Source organism: Harpegnathos saltator, unplaced genomic scaffold (genome assembly GCF_003227715.2).
Source record: "Harpegnathos saltator strain DR-91 unplaced genomic scaffold, Hsal_v8.6 scaffold182, whole genome shotgun sequence".
In the NCBI taxonomy this organism is placed as follows: Eukaryota; Metazoa; Arthropoda; class Insecta; order Hymenoptera; family Formicidae; genus Harpegnathos; species Harpegnathos saltator.
This window is the reverse complement of record NW_020229964.1, coordinates 1101891-1116049: the sequence shown is the minus strand read 5'-3', so window position 1 is coordinate 1116049 and position 14159 is coordinate 1101891. Positions and strand designations below refer to the sequence as shown.

General features: G+C 37.8%; 1 protein-coding gene across 3 annotated transcripts in view; it reads left to right on the top strand.

Annotated features, from left to right (window-relative positions):
• Window positions 1-350: 350 nt before the first annotated feature.
• The window catches only part of LOC105184294 (serine/threonine-protein kinase 32A), a 66003-nt gene continuing 52194 nt past the window's right edge, over window positions 351-14159 (top strand). For 2 of the 3 annotated variants that reach the window (XM_011143001.3, XM_025297618.1), the window contains exon 1: window positions 351-631. The gene's annotated coding sequence lies outside the window, so the exon portion shown is untranslated. The remainder of the gene's footprint in view (window positions 632-14159) is intronic. The other variant, XM_025297619.1, reaches the window with a different exon arrangement.

Below are 14159 nucleotides of genomic sequence, written 5' to 3'. Positions count from 1 at the left end.
GCGAAGCTCTTCCGGGCGCAGACGCGACGACACGCGCGGCCGCGAAGCGGCCGCTTGGCGCTTGCGATCCAGCCAGCGGCAGCCGCGACGCCGTGGAAACCGGCGCTCGGGGAACACGTCGACTCTTCTGCCGCGGCACTCGTGCGCCGACCGCGACCGCGACCACGGGCTGCTCCGAATTCTCGCTCCCGCGGAACGTGCGATCCTCTCGAAGCGCGAGCGCCAAGTTTCGGACCGGCGACAGAGTTCCCGCGTCTCGGCCTTTCTCCTTCTCTTTCTCTCTCTCTCTCTCTCTCTCTCTCTCTCTCTCTCTCTCTCTCTCTCTCTCTCTCTCTCTCTCTCTCTCTCTCTCTCTCTCTCTCTCTCTCTCTGCATTTTTATCTTGCGTGATCTGTGTTTGCTTACGTGAGTGCCACGTCCTCTCGCCGAGTATGTCTAGCGAGTGCAGACAACGAGGCCGGTCTAGCAGCTGACTCGCCGACGGCGCCGACGTAGCTCGATATCGATACATACGTGCACGGGGAGATGCTGCTCGTCACCGCCGCCGCGCTTCCTTCCGTTCGCTCGCGTTCGCCACGCGATCGTTAACACGGCCAAAGCTGGAAATTGATCGATCGATGCTGAAGGAAACGTTAGTACACTCTCTGTTGGGAGCGTCGTCGATGTTCGTGCACTGTTACTTCCAATTCAAGTCCCACCGGCGCACAAGGCTTCTCTTTAGATGTGTAGTAGCGCTCTCTCTCTCTCTCTCTCGCTTTTCTCTCTGTGTGTGTATGCTTGGAATTTTGGGTATCGTTTGCATCATTGCACTATTATTGCTGTTATTTTCCATTATGTGTACGGTATTGTTGTTTAGAAGATTGCAACAATCAACGCGCGCGGCCTTGTTTCGGTGCGCGAGCGGATTCCTCAATTGTTCGCTGTCGCATTTGTAGTTGGTCCTTTCTGTACAATTGAAGAGCGAGAGAGATAGAGAGAAGAAGGAGAAAGAGTGAGCGCGCGCGTGTATGTGTGTGTGGGTCTCTCTGTGTTTGGTGATGTGGCAATTTCCAAACTGCACGAAGTTTATTTGTACAAGTCGCATGATTGCCGCGTCAAACGGTTTGCGTTCGCATTAACGCGTTTAGGAAGTAACTCCGCGACTTCGCTGCACGCGTCGAATTAACAGGTTGGTGATCGATAGAATCTGATTATCTCTCATTTCGTCCAAAAGTGTCACGCTGATGTCCTGTCACTCCGAGTGCCTCAAGATATTTGTTATTAATGTTGCGACTTTCATATGATCTTAATAATGATTTTCAACGCGATTAATGATAACGGCTTTCTGTGTGCGCACGTGTACGCACGTGTGTGTGTGTGTGTGTGTGGGTGTGGGTGTGTATGTGCGTGACATATTTGACGAGTCGATCCTTACGTAACGGCAATTTAACGAGAGTTCAGAGAATGCTACTTCTTAGCTTCTGGCTGTTTATATCTTAAACTTTCTAATTAAATTTTCTCCAAAGTTAAAACTCGCGCCCGAAACGAACTCGGTAGTGATGTTTCGCTTGCCATTTACAATCTCGGAACTCAATTCTCTGAAATTTCTTCTCCCGTGACTTCGAACCCGATAATCAGAGTTCAAACAATAGTTAAGGAAAAGTCAACTACGGGCATGAGAAAGGATCCGTTATCGTTTTATTTGCGGTCGTAACCGCGACGCACGTAACGTCGCAGAGATACATTTGCACAGTGGATGTTCGCTTGCACCGGGCTATCACATTTAACATGTCAAAGCACGCGTAGACGTCTAGTGTTGGAGGGTAAAATCACGTTGCTGCGTGATTCTAGATCGACAACGTCCGGCACACTGTCAATAAGTAGCTATCAATCTCGAGAAAGTGAGAAAAAATTCCGTGAAATAAAAATTTAATCCCCCAACGATAAATAAATCAGCCAATAGCGAAAAAAGAACGCAATATGACGGGTGCCTAATACCTCCGATACAATCTTTGATTATATTGTACGTGATCCATCTTCGATATAATCTCTGATTACATACGATACGTCTTAGATAATCTGGACTATACACGATACATCCGTGATAATCATCAATTGTGCACGACTTGATAACACCCGATTATTCACGATCCCTCACGACCTTAGGTTATGATCATCGCAACGACAAGTATCCCTTTAATCCCTTAGCTATTGAGTGACAAAAATTTGTATGCGCCCAAAATAATCTTGACAATGAAGTTAATTAAATTATAAACAAAATACTTCGTGGGAGTTGGTTGAGTCGCTAAATCTGAATTTCAAATCAAAGTTTCCAAATTCAAACTGACGAATTCAATCTATGGAGCACCAAGTATCTAAAATCTGATTGTCAATTTTTACTGAGGATTTTTCGAGGCTGCCATTTTGAATTCATGAATTTTTATTTTAAATTTGAAATCAATATGTTCAGAAAGCTTTGAATTCCGATTTTTATGCAAATCGAGTGATGGTTCGAATTTTCATTCCACATGTTAGATCCGCTATTTTGAATTTCGCAATTTTTACCTCGGAATTATACATGATGCATCCGTGATAATCACCAATTGCACACGATTCGATAACATCCAATTATTCACGATCCTTTACAAGCTTAGATTATGATCATCGCAGAGACAAGTCCCTTTAACTCCTTAACTGTTGGGCGACAAAAATTTGTATGCGCTCAAAGTGATATTGGCAATGGAGTTAATTAAATTATAAACAAAATACTTCGTGGGGGTTGGTTGAGTCGCTAAATCTGAATTTCAGATCAAAGTTTTCAAATTCAAACTGACGAATTCAATCTATGGAGTGCCAAATATCTAAAATCTGATTGTCAATTTTTATTGAGAGTTTTTCGAGGCCGCCATTTTGAATTCATGAATTTTTATTTCAAATTTGAAATCAACAGCTTCAGAAACCTTTGAATTCCGATTTTTATGCAAATCGAGTGATGGTTCGAATTTTCATTCCACATGTTAGATCCGCTATTTTGAATTTCGCAATTTTCACTTCGGATTTGAATTCAACAACCCCGAAAACATAAAAATATAGTATCCTGTTTCAATTATTTCTTTTTTTTGGAAGGCATGGATATCTCCGACATCAACAGTTTGGGCCACTTTTCTTTCCGTGGATATTTCCATCATTAACACAGTTAAGAGATTAAATAATAAAGCGCCGTTCACAGAGACGCGCGCTCGCAGTTTGATCACAGTTCGATCTCTGACTGGATGTAACGCAATAGCAAACACGGAGGGATCATTTCAACGCGAAAGTGCGTGCTTCTGTTTGCAAGTTGAACACAAACGCTCCGCCCGGAGCTTTGTTCGTAAATTTCGACGTTTGCATACGTGCAAGTTGCACAAAGGTCGAAAGACCGTATTTTATTTCAACCTCTCCTCTCCCTCCCCTTTCTCCTCTCTCTCTCTCTCTCTCTCTCTCTCTCTCTCTCTCTCTCTCTCTCTCTCTCTCTCTCTCTCTCTGTCTCTCTTTCTCTCTTTCTCTCTTTGTTTCTCTCAAACGACATGAAAATCCAAGAAATGTCCACTCAAGCGCTTAAGAAAACTTTTCGAAAGTTTGTGAGTATGCCGCAAAAGATCATCAGATTGCAAATAAGTAAAAGTTATTGCAAGTTGAGTTTTGTTTTTTTACAGAACTTTATAAGAAGGTGCTTATTCACAATCTTAAGATCGTTGTCCACAGCATCTTAAGTAACAACATAACCTCATTTTTATTATAAGTAATATTATAAGTAATTTTTATTATAAGTATTATAAGTAAAAATGGAACCCGATAAAATACGTCTACACACGTATATTTTTAAATTAAGTCACTGTATGTTTTTCTTTATTTTAACCAAAAAAACACTGTTGCGGAAAAAAAACGCTCGTTCGCCAGACATCACCTCCCTTGATTTTCATTTGTTTAGATCGATGCAACACAGCAAGTGCGGTCACGATTTGCTAATGCCGAGGAAGTCCGAAAATGAGTCGATAATTTCATTATCTCGAGATGTGTCGTTTTCTCTTAGAAATGAGATCAAACAATTGCCGGAGAGATGGCAGTGATGGTGCATATTTTGATCAAAACAAAAGAGTATAGCTTTTTTACTGTTAATTCAAATAAATAAATATATTTAAAAATCCGACTAACTTTTACAAGCACCCACGTACTCACGTTGTAAACTTCGTAATGTGTGTGCGCGTGCGCGCGCGCGTGTGTGTGTATAAAATGAAAATTTGCAAGAATTCTGGCAAGCCCGAGATTGCAGGGAAATTTGCGGATAATAGCGCACGTTTGTTTTTCCACTCGAACTTGTCTCGGCCTTGTTCTGCCCCTTTGCACATAGTGCATCGTGCAGCGCATCGTGTAATTGAGTTCGGTAACGGCTACTTTCACGCGCGCCGTCTAGGCGAGCTTATGAAATCCACATGGACGCGCAAATCAGATTTGTGTGTCGATCGCACCGCGGGATATAACTTGGCGAAACTTCGTTAACCCGTTAACGTCCAAACGGACGATTTTTTGGAGACTTTTCCGCTCAAAGAATTCATCATGTTTTAGTTCTTCAAAAAATTCAACCCAAAGTTTTTCTTACGTAGAATTTCGTGCTTTTTCAGAATCCGATGTCATTTTTTTCGAAAAATCAATTCCAAAATTGTTATAAACGATTTTTTCGAAAAAAAAGTAAATTTCCACTGACAGATTCTTTTCAATCAACGATATCACATTGAAACTGCTTGAGCTCAACCTTAGGGAGAAAATTTCTTGCGTCCATGGACCCCAAACTTCAAAATCAGTAACTGAGTTTTTCAAAATTCAATATGACGTCGACCAAAATGGTGCTCAAAGCTAAAAAATTCGATCGATTTTTTTTCTACGCGAAAAAAGGGAATAGTTGGATTAAAAATGTTTCAGTATCAATCGAATGATACTTCTATATGTTTTTGGGTCGCTGATTACAAATCCGAGATCAGATTTGCAAATTTCAATATGGCGGATCCAAGACGGCGGTATATATCGCTGAAATTTCGAAAAATATGGCTAAAACTCTATACCAGAAGGTTATTGAGGGCTGCTCATCCTCAATCGAGATATATGGAATAGTTTTCAACAAAAATTGTTGAGAACTGACTCTGACCCGTAAGTTCAATAACATTATTGTGATGTCTGTTAGCCGTCGATAATTACATCGCCGTTGCCCGACTTTTACCACGAGGAGGTCGACATCTGTGAGAGTCTTTTTTTAGTTTTTTTTATTTTTGTTTTCTTTTTATTTTCTTTTTTAATTTTTTTTGAGAATTTAGAGATATTTATTTATGAAAACTCATGGAGCTTACTTATGAAAAATCTGAAAACATTTCAAACATTGATAGACTTGACAATCAACAGAATTTTTGAGTCCTTGAAGAACACTTAGAAAAATTCGAGCAATTTCTTTTGGCTGCGACAGTCTCAATTTTATGCGATAGCAAATTGTTGGCTTTATTTTTTATGAGATATGTCGAAGCTACTCAACAACTTTTGTTGGGAACTATTCCATATATCTCGATTAAGGATGAACAGCCCTCAATAATCTTCTGGTATAGAGTTTCAACCATATTTTTCGAAATTTCAGCGATATATACCGCCGTCTTGGATCCGCCATATTGAAATTTGCAAATCTGATCTCGGATTTGCAATCAGCGACCCAAAAAACATATAGAAGTATCATTCGATTGATACTGAAACATTTTTAATTCAACTATTCCCTTTCCTCGCGTAAAAAAATTCGGTCTAATTTTTTAGCTTTAGAGCACCATTTTAGTCGGCGCCATGTTGAATTTTGAAAAACTCAGTCACTGATCTTGAAGTTTAGGGTCCATGGACGCAAGAAATTTGCTCCCTAAGGTTGAACTCAAGCAGTTTCAATGTGATATCGTTGATTGAAAAGAATCTGTCAGTGGAAATTTACTTTTTTTTCGAAAAAATCGTTTATAACAATTTTAGAATTGATTTTTCGAAAAAAATGACATCGGAGTTTGAAAGAGCATGAAATTCTTCGCAAGAAAAACTTTGGGTTGAATTTTTTGAAGAACATGATGAATTCTTTGAGCGAAAAAATATCCAAAAAGTCATCCGTTTGGACGTTAACGGGTTAAAGCGTTCGTGCATTCGATCGCGACACAACAAATAAAGAGTAACCCAAAAATTAACCCATTTTGGGGCCCTCGATTTTTTAAGTGAATCCTATGTCAAACGTTACCTTATAATGAGGTGTGAATCTTCGCAAATTTTTATCTTGAGGACAATTGGTTTCTGAGATAGAAAGGGTCAAAGTTCATTAGCGATAAAGCTTATATTCTTCAAAGCACAGTGTCTTTGACACTTTGAAAACCCTTTGAAGACACTTTGAAAGATAACATATCCCAAGATTTTTTAGGTCGCTAATTACGAATCTAAAGTCAAATTTCTTCAAAAAAGAAATTCGGGGTGGCTGATCCAATATGGCGGACCTTATCACAAAAAATAATATCTACATCGTGAAATCCATTTTAATGGCACAGTATTATCTATCTGGAGGTTGTTTTCTACAAGTCGAATTTCAAGTCAAAGAGAAATTCAAAATGGCTGATCCAATATAGCGGACCTTGTCACAAAAAATACATTTAAGTACTATAGCGTTTAGTTTAGTGGTTCAAGAATACTTATCCTGGGTTTTTTCAGGCGCTGATGGCTAATGTCAAGTTAGATTTTAGAAATTCAAAATACCTGATCCAATATGGCAGACTGTTGATGAAAAAAATGATTTTCTTATCTTGAGCCATTAAACCAAACATCATAATAATTGAATATATTTTTTAGATGAGGTCCGCCATATTGGATCAGCCATCTTGAATTTTTCTTTTGAAGAAATTTGATTTTAAATTCGTAATTAGCGATTAAAAAATCTTAGGATACGTTATTTTCAGTTTTCAAAATGTCAAGAACACTGCTTTTAAGAACATACGCTTTAAGGACATACGCTGATGAACTTTGACCCTTTCTATCTCAGAAACCAATTGTCACCTCAAGATAAAAATTTGCGAGGATTCATACCTCATTATAAGGTAACATTTGGTATATGATTTACTTAAAAAATCAAGAAGTCTAAAACGAGCTAAAAAAGGGCCCTTTTTTGGGTCACTCTTTCCCGGGCGCGCGCCAAGTTTTTCTTCTTCCCCGCCGTTTATCGAAGTACACTGCTGAGCTGCACTGCATTTTTATATCTTCGATTGGTTTTTTCTTCTTTTTCATTCACAAAAGCACGGTCGAGTCCACCGTACGAAAATTTTGCAGCGGACAAATAAACCGCAAGTCGTTCATACGAGGATCAAAGGCCGCGTGCATTTTTATAGGCAGCGAAAATTATTCGCGTTTTAATATAGTTTTGAAAAATTTGCCGCAGGCCAGTGGAACGCAAACAATTCGCAGAAGCGTGCGCTTCCGGATAGAGAAAGAAAAAAGGAAGAAAGAGAGAAAGAGAGCGTATTTTTGAAGCTGAATTTTTCATCGATCTTTATTGTACTACTTCGCGAACGACACCGCCCCGACTTCGACCGCGTTTATACATCGCGTGTTTGACGCCCATCGTGCACAATTGATGACACGCAGACTTTTTCAATCACCTCTTGCCCTTCCATCCAAAGCTGTTTCAAATATGTGAAGCGTGAGTACTTTGACCTTTAGGGGGGAATCCCGTAGGCTAAAAAATTGATTTTTTTTATTACATTTTATTATTTCTGAAAATACATATTGTTAAGAATCCGTTCTACAATCCGTATCGAAAAATTCAGAAAATTACGCAAGTTACAGTCTATTATTCGAAACGGTGCACAAGTCAAAATCAAAGCGTTCACTGGGTCTTTCAAAGTTTCATCATACAATTGCTGTAGAAACAATCCTACGAAACCTATGAATATAAAAAAAGAGTTTCATGAAGTCGAGGAGAATTCATTATATGGACCTAAAATTGCCGATTAAGCTGAAACTTAGAGTATTAATAAGTATTAGAAATATGATTGAATAGTACATACGTGAAACTTTAAACTTGTCTTTTTCGAAATGACTTTGCTTTAACTGACTCCCACGATTTGAGACAAACTAATGAATCGATCGACTTCAGCATATAGTTACACATTCGAAATATGTTTCTCTATCGTGTGAACTAGCGAAATTAAAAATTATAAATTTTTTATATTTATCTTTAATATAAAATCGTCGATCTTTATAGCAATTTTTCAAATATACTTTTTAAATGCCTTAAAATTATTGAAAAGATAGTTTGTTTTTTACTTCCCTAGTTCAGACAATAGCAGCAAGTTTGTAAATTAATTATCTTACTTGCGTTTTTGTCCCAGTTCATCGTATCTCGAGATTTTTTGGGAGCCATGAAATGGCGCACGCTTAAACATATCACGTTATTTTTTATGTATCTTTTGTGTAACATTATTATTCATATAACACCTTAAAAATTCATTCTTATAAGTTAAATATATATTATTATTTGTTACTATCAAGTTTGAAATCAATCGTCCGCTTTCCGAAAAAATATTCGTGAAAATAGCCTATCTTTGACCTACAAACAGGATTCTCTCTTTTCGTCCTTGAACATATTAGGTCTATGCATAAGTTCCTAGGTTTTTTTGGCGACTTAGTTTATGTATATTAACAAAACAATACATACTTGTTTAGAAATACTTTTCCTCGCTTGTTACAACTTTGGACCATTTTTCAGGCAACAAATAGATTTCTCGATCAAAGAATGACACATCTTTCGATGAGATGAATTCATCGACTCGTTTTCGTATTTCAATCTCATTTTTAAATCGCACATAGGAGAGATGGTCCTACATTGACCGAAATAGGTAAAAATCTGAAGAGGCTAATCTGAACTATACGCCGGGTATGATAGAACTTCCCATTTAAGTTCCAATAAGGTGTCCTTAGCCACGGAAGCAACATGTGGCTGAGCGTCTCCGTGAAACAAGATGACTTTTCAATTTCTTTTTCCAGTCCATGGCCTTCTTTTCTAAATTTCTTCGTTCAACCAGAACAATTGGCGACTGTAACACTCTGTAGTAATCATTTCACCAGGTTTGAACAGTTCATAATATAACACGCCCTTCTGGTCCCACCAAATGTAAATGAGGAATCTTATACGCGTGAATATTGCGCTTTTGTGTCGAAGTAGGTTGCCGTGGATCTAACCATTTCTTTTTACGTTTAGGGTTATCATAATAAGTCCATTTCTCATCTCTAGTTACTATTTTTCATAAAAACTCTTTTTTTTTTATCGAGCAAGCAGTGAGATGCAGGTGTTGAGCCGGTTGCCAATAACTCGTTCTGATAGTGATGTGGGGCCCACTTTCCTTCCTTCTGGATCTTTCCCAATGCATGTAAAGATTGAAATACTGTTGTATGATTAACGGCAAGATGTTTCGCGAGCTCCACGACGATTGAGCTGCATTTTCAGCGAGTAAAACTTCCAAATCCTCGTCTTTCATCTTTTGAGGTCATCCAGAGCGAAGTTTGTCATTAACATCGAAATTTCCACTTCGAAACCTTTGGAACCAGGATTGGCACGTACTTTCAGATATAGTACGCTCACCATAGGCCTCGCAAATAATTACTACTTGTTTCAGCGACACTTTTTCCGCGATAAAAATAATTCAGCATGCAGTGTCGAATATGCATCTTTTCCATCTCCATTTTCAATTAAGTTAAAAATGTGTTCAAGTAAACAAATACGAACTGTTATTTGTAAGCTCGAATTCAAGTTAACCAACAACAACAGCACTAATGTAAAACATAACCTAGTTGAAAAGTTTCCGTATTCAAATTACAGTGCCATCCAAACATAACCCCAAGAACTTATACACAGACCTAATAAATATTTTTCCCCAAATCGGAAGTAAGACAAAGGTCAGTTGTTTCAAAGTCAAATTGAAAATTTTTAGTGACAGAAATAAAATGATTTATTGAAAAGGATAGTGCATACATGTACCAATAGGATTGGAATTTGGTGTCTACACAGGGTGTTTTAAAGAAACTTAATCGCTTCTGTATTCTCCGATGTAATTTACCTATATCATTTATCGATGAAGAGAATACCATGTTTTAAAGAAAACCCTGAAGAAAGTCTCCTCGCTCTTGCACTCAACGTTCGACAACATTTAAATAGGTCTTTTAGTGAAAGATGGATTGGTTAGAGCGGACCAGTCTCATGTGACCTCCTCGTTCTAATTTAAATCCCCTGGATGTTTCTTTATGGGCATTTTTTAAGAGCATAGTGTACTCTTCACTAATAAATAACATAAACAAATTACATCAGAGAATATAAAAATGCCTGCTAAATAGTTAGAACAAAAGTTTTGAAAAAATTTGCAATTCTGTGAAATGAAGACATCAAACGTGCTTAAAAATAGGAAGAAGACATGTAGAAAACCTTCTATAAACTTTATAAGCACCAGAAGCGAGTAGGTCGCTTGCTTTAAGTGAAATAAATAATTGTCCTCATAACTTCGACAATATTAATTTTTCAACCTATGATTATTAGGACACTTTCCTCTATTTTGCTAGTACTACCTGCCCTTAAACCTGAATCATTTTCTTTTAACACCTTGCATTTTAAACACTAACAGATAAAAAATGACAACAGCTACTAAATTCTGTTTATGATATGAATCCTTTTGGCTCAAAATTCTTCTCTTCATTTTCGTGCTGAAATAAAAATATGTTCATCAACGGAGCTGTTGGTACACGTGTATCGGTAGAAAATACAGCTGATAAATATATCCGATGATTTAAAATATTCAGGATACCTATGTATATCACTTGGAACGAAAGGGTTGAGCTCTCATTGATAAGTTTCACATCGGACTCCGCGATATATTGTTAAAACACATCTCAAGATCATGTTTCTTTTATTGGTAATAAACCGCGGTGAATCGGATATGATCGATGAGGGGATTCGTGCTTCGGTAAATGTGTGTTTCATAACTAACATCACCAACGATCGAGCCGCTGGTAAAACGTCGAGATAATGTGGCAACGCTAGGGAAAATTCATTGTCTGCACATTTATTTGACATTTATTCGAGTCTGATGTTACCGATGATAAGAAAACTCCGTCGTGTGGCTGAAGTTTCCTAGCGATAATGGAAATTTTCCTCCGCCCTCTCTCTCTCTTTCTCTCTTATTCGGGAAAACTTTAGCGCGCGCAACTTTTCGCGGGACAGCGCCAAGTACTGCAGCGTTTTGCTCGAACGAAGCAACAAACTTGTCTCTGATATTCATAGCTGCGCGAAATTGCCGGCCTTTACCTATTTTTAAATAATTTTGGAAACTTAGAGTCAGCACCACATCACAAGAGTAAAGTATCAGTTTGCTGACAGTTCCAGCCGACTTCTTGGTTTATTTTAGTAGTTCAGTCTATCAGCAAACTGATACTTTACTTTTGCGGTGCGATAAGTTTAAAAAATTATTTAAAAATAAAGGTAAAGGCCGGAACTCTCAACGAAACCAACCTAAAGCATTAGAACTATTGTAGAACGACTAAAAGAGACCAAGAAGTCGGCTGGAACTGCCAGCCAGGAACTGATACTTTACTCTTGTTGTGCGGTGCTGGCGCTAAGTTTCAAAAATTATTTAAAAATGGTTAGAAGCCAGAACTTTTGCTAAAACATATCAGGAACTATAGATTTCGTGCTTGAAGTGGCTTTTTTGGAAGTTGCGGTGTTACGGGAAGTTAGCACCTTATATTTTCAATCTGTCATTTTGTTAACTAATTCGGCGGAACTATTGATATAACATATCAACAACTGTAGAACTATTGTGAGTGTAAGTGGAACTATCGTTAAAAAACTTGCGGTGTTAATAGATGAGGTGCCAACTTCATACTGGCCATGGATATTTCGTTTTGGCTATGATATAGAGAGTTTTCCGAGATTTACGATCTTTTGCGATTAGGATTGTCACAATAAATCCATTTTTCGTCTTCGGTCACAATTTGATACAAAAAAGACTTGTGTTTGTATCTATTGAGCAGCAAAAGCCAAATGGTAACTCGGCTGGCAGTAGCGTTCTTGGATAATTCATGGGAACTCATTTTCCTTTCTTCAGAATTTTTCCCATTTCATACAAGAGTCGAATTACAATGCTTTGATTAACATGTAACCTTTTCGCAAGTTCTACACTCGATTGAGTCGAATCTTGTTGCAATAACGCTCCCAAGTCAATCGAACTCATCTCTTGCCCCCCGATCTCTTGTCACCCGGCACGCGCTCCTTATCTTTCAAATCAAAATCGCCACTTTTAAAGCGCCGAAACCAATCACGAGATAAACTTTCAGCTATTGTTCCCTCGCAATAAGTTTCGCAAATGATTCTGGTTGGCATCTGTTTTACGCTGATGAAATAAAAAAAAATTAAATAAATACAATGACAAATATACGTCTTATCGATTTCCATCTTCATACGAATTAAAAATTTTTATGTCAATGAATATGACTTATTATGCATCAGTTTCTATACGGGTTAACCAATACTGGCATAATCTAACAAAAATGCGTCGTAACTTTTATGTAAATAATCCACAATGCCATCTATATGTGAACGATGGAAACTTTTACATATTGATAATTTATGAATTTATTTCGTTCTAGCGTAATCTGAACAACTTCAGTACGATGAAATGTATCCTTGTTACTGATCAGGGAATTATAGAAAGAAAGAGAGAGAGAGAGAGAGAGAGTATACATAAACATAACAATTATTGACATAAACATAACAATTAAATGAAACATGATTTTACATGCAAACGTAATATGTAAATCTGTTTATAATCTGTTATTTTACCATCGCGCCGTGTCTCAAAATCCGCAGGATGGAATCAGGATTTATTATTACACAACATGTTATTCCTCACGTTAGAGAGAGAAAGAGAAAGAACGTGTCAGAGAATCATGTTTAATTATCTCCCGCTGCGCAAACGTGGGACGTCGGGGGCGGGTAAATAAAAAAAAAATGAGCATGCAGAGACTGAGACAGTAATTTTGTGGAGAAAAGCTATCACAAAAGCGTCCGATTCTCATCGTGCTGATGCGTTGTATCGCAAGAATGTTTCGCGAGGCGTACTCAAGTCGACCGAGTAACAAGAAATGTCTGAGACGATGCAGTCAGAAGCATAACGCTGATTCGACGTTGATTTGACGTGAAATGATCGATGAATCGTTGAATCAATGTTAATAATCAGCTCTCATCGACGTCGAATCAACGTTGTGGTTCTGACTGGGGATCGCAACATCGTACATGACGCCGTGAGACGAATGTATGTAGCAACGTCACATGAGACGCGCCCCATGTTTCCCATCTATCTGATACCTGATAGTCTGTGACGATAAATTTAATGTCGTCATACTCGTTGTATTCAAATTCAACGTTTTTTCTCGTGCGAGATCACCGACGGGCGTGACTTTTCCCTACGAAATATATTTTGCATCTTCTTCAGATTCACACGTACTCTCTCTTTCTCGTCATTTATTTATCAATGTTGGCATATTATACACAGTCCACTCAAAGTAGGCCAGTCAAACACAAAAATATTATTTGTTGTTTCGACGTTCATTTCTCTCACTTGTCTTTATCATCTCTATATTATTTTACCTTCTTTTCTCATTTCAAAGTACTATAATTAATGGTTTCTCTCTCTCTCTTTTTTTCTTTCCCTTGCCCTTTCTCTTTTTTTTTCTCTTATTCTCTCTCTTTTATCAGGTATATAAAAAGTTTTAGTCTTTTTTCATCCCTCTAATGTAAATGTAATGTAATGTATTTTTAATTTAAATATTTTTCCGCCGTTCTATGGGTTTGCAAAGTTGGTATTGAAATTTCTAAAACGCCATTTATATATTATGATTCATTGGTGCACATAACTTTAAAAATAACAATTGATATAATGAGCGACAAAAAACTTTATATTCGACTCCGCATTTGATATGAGTTCCAGCCAGTAAAAAATGTGGCTAAAGCATATGAATCCATTTGCTCTATTCTTGGAGAAAATATTATGTTCCACAATACATGCAAATATTGGTTTCGCCGCTTTTAAGACGGTGGTTTTGAC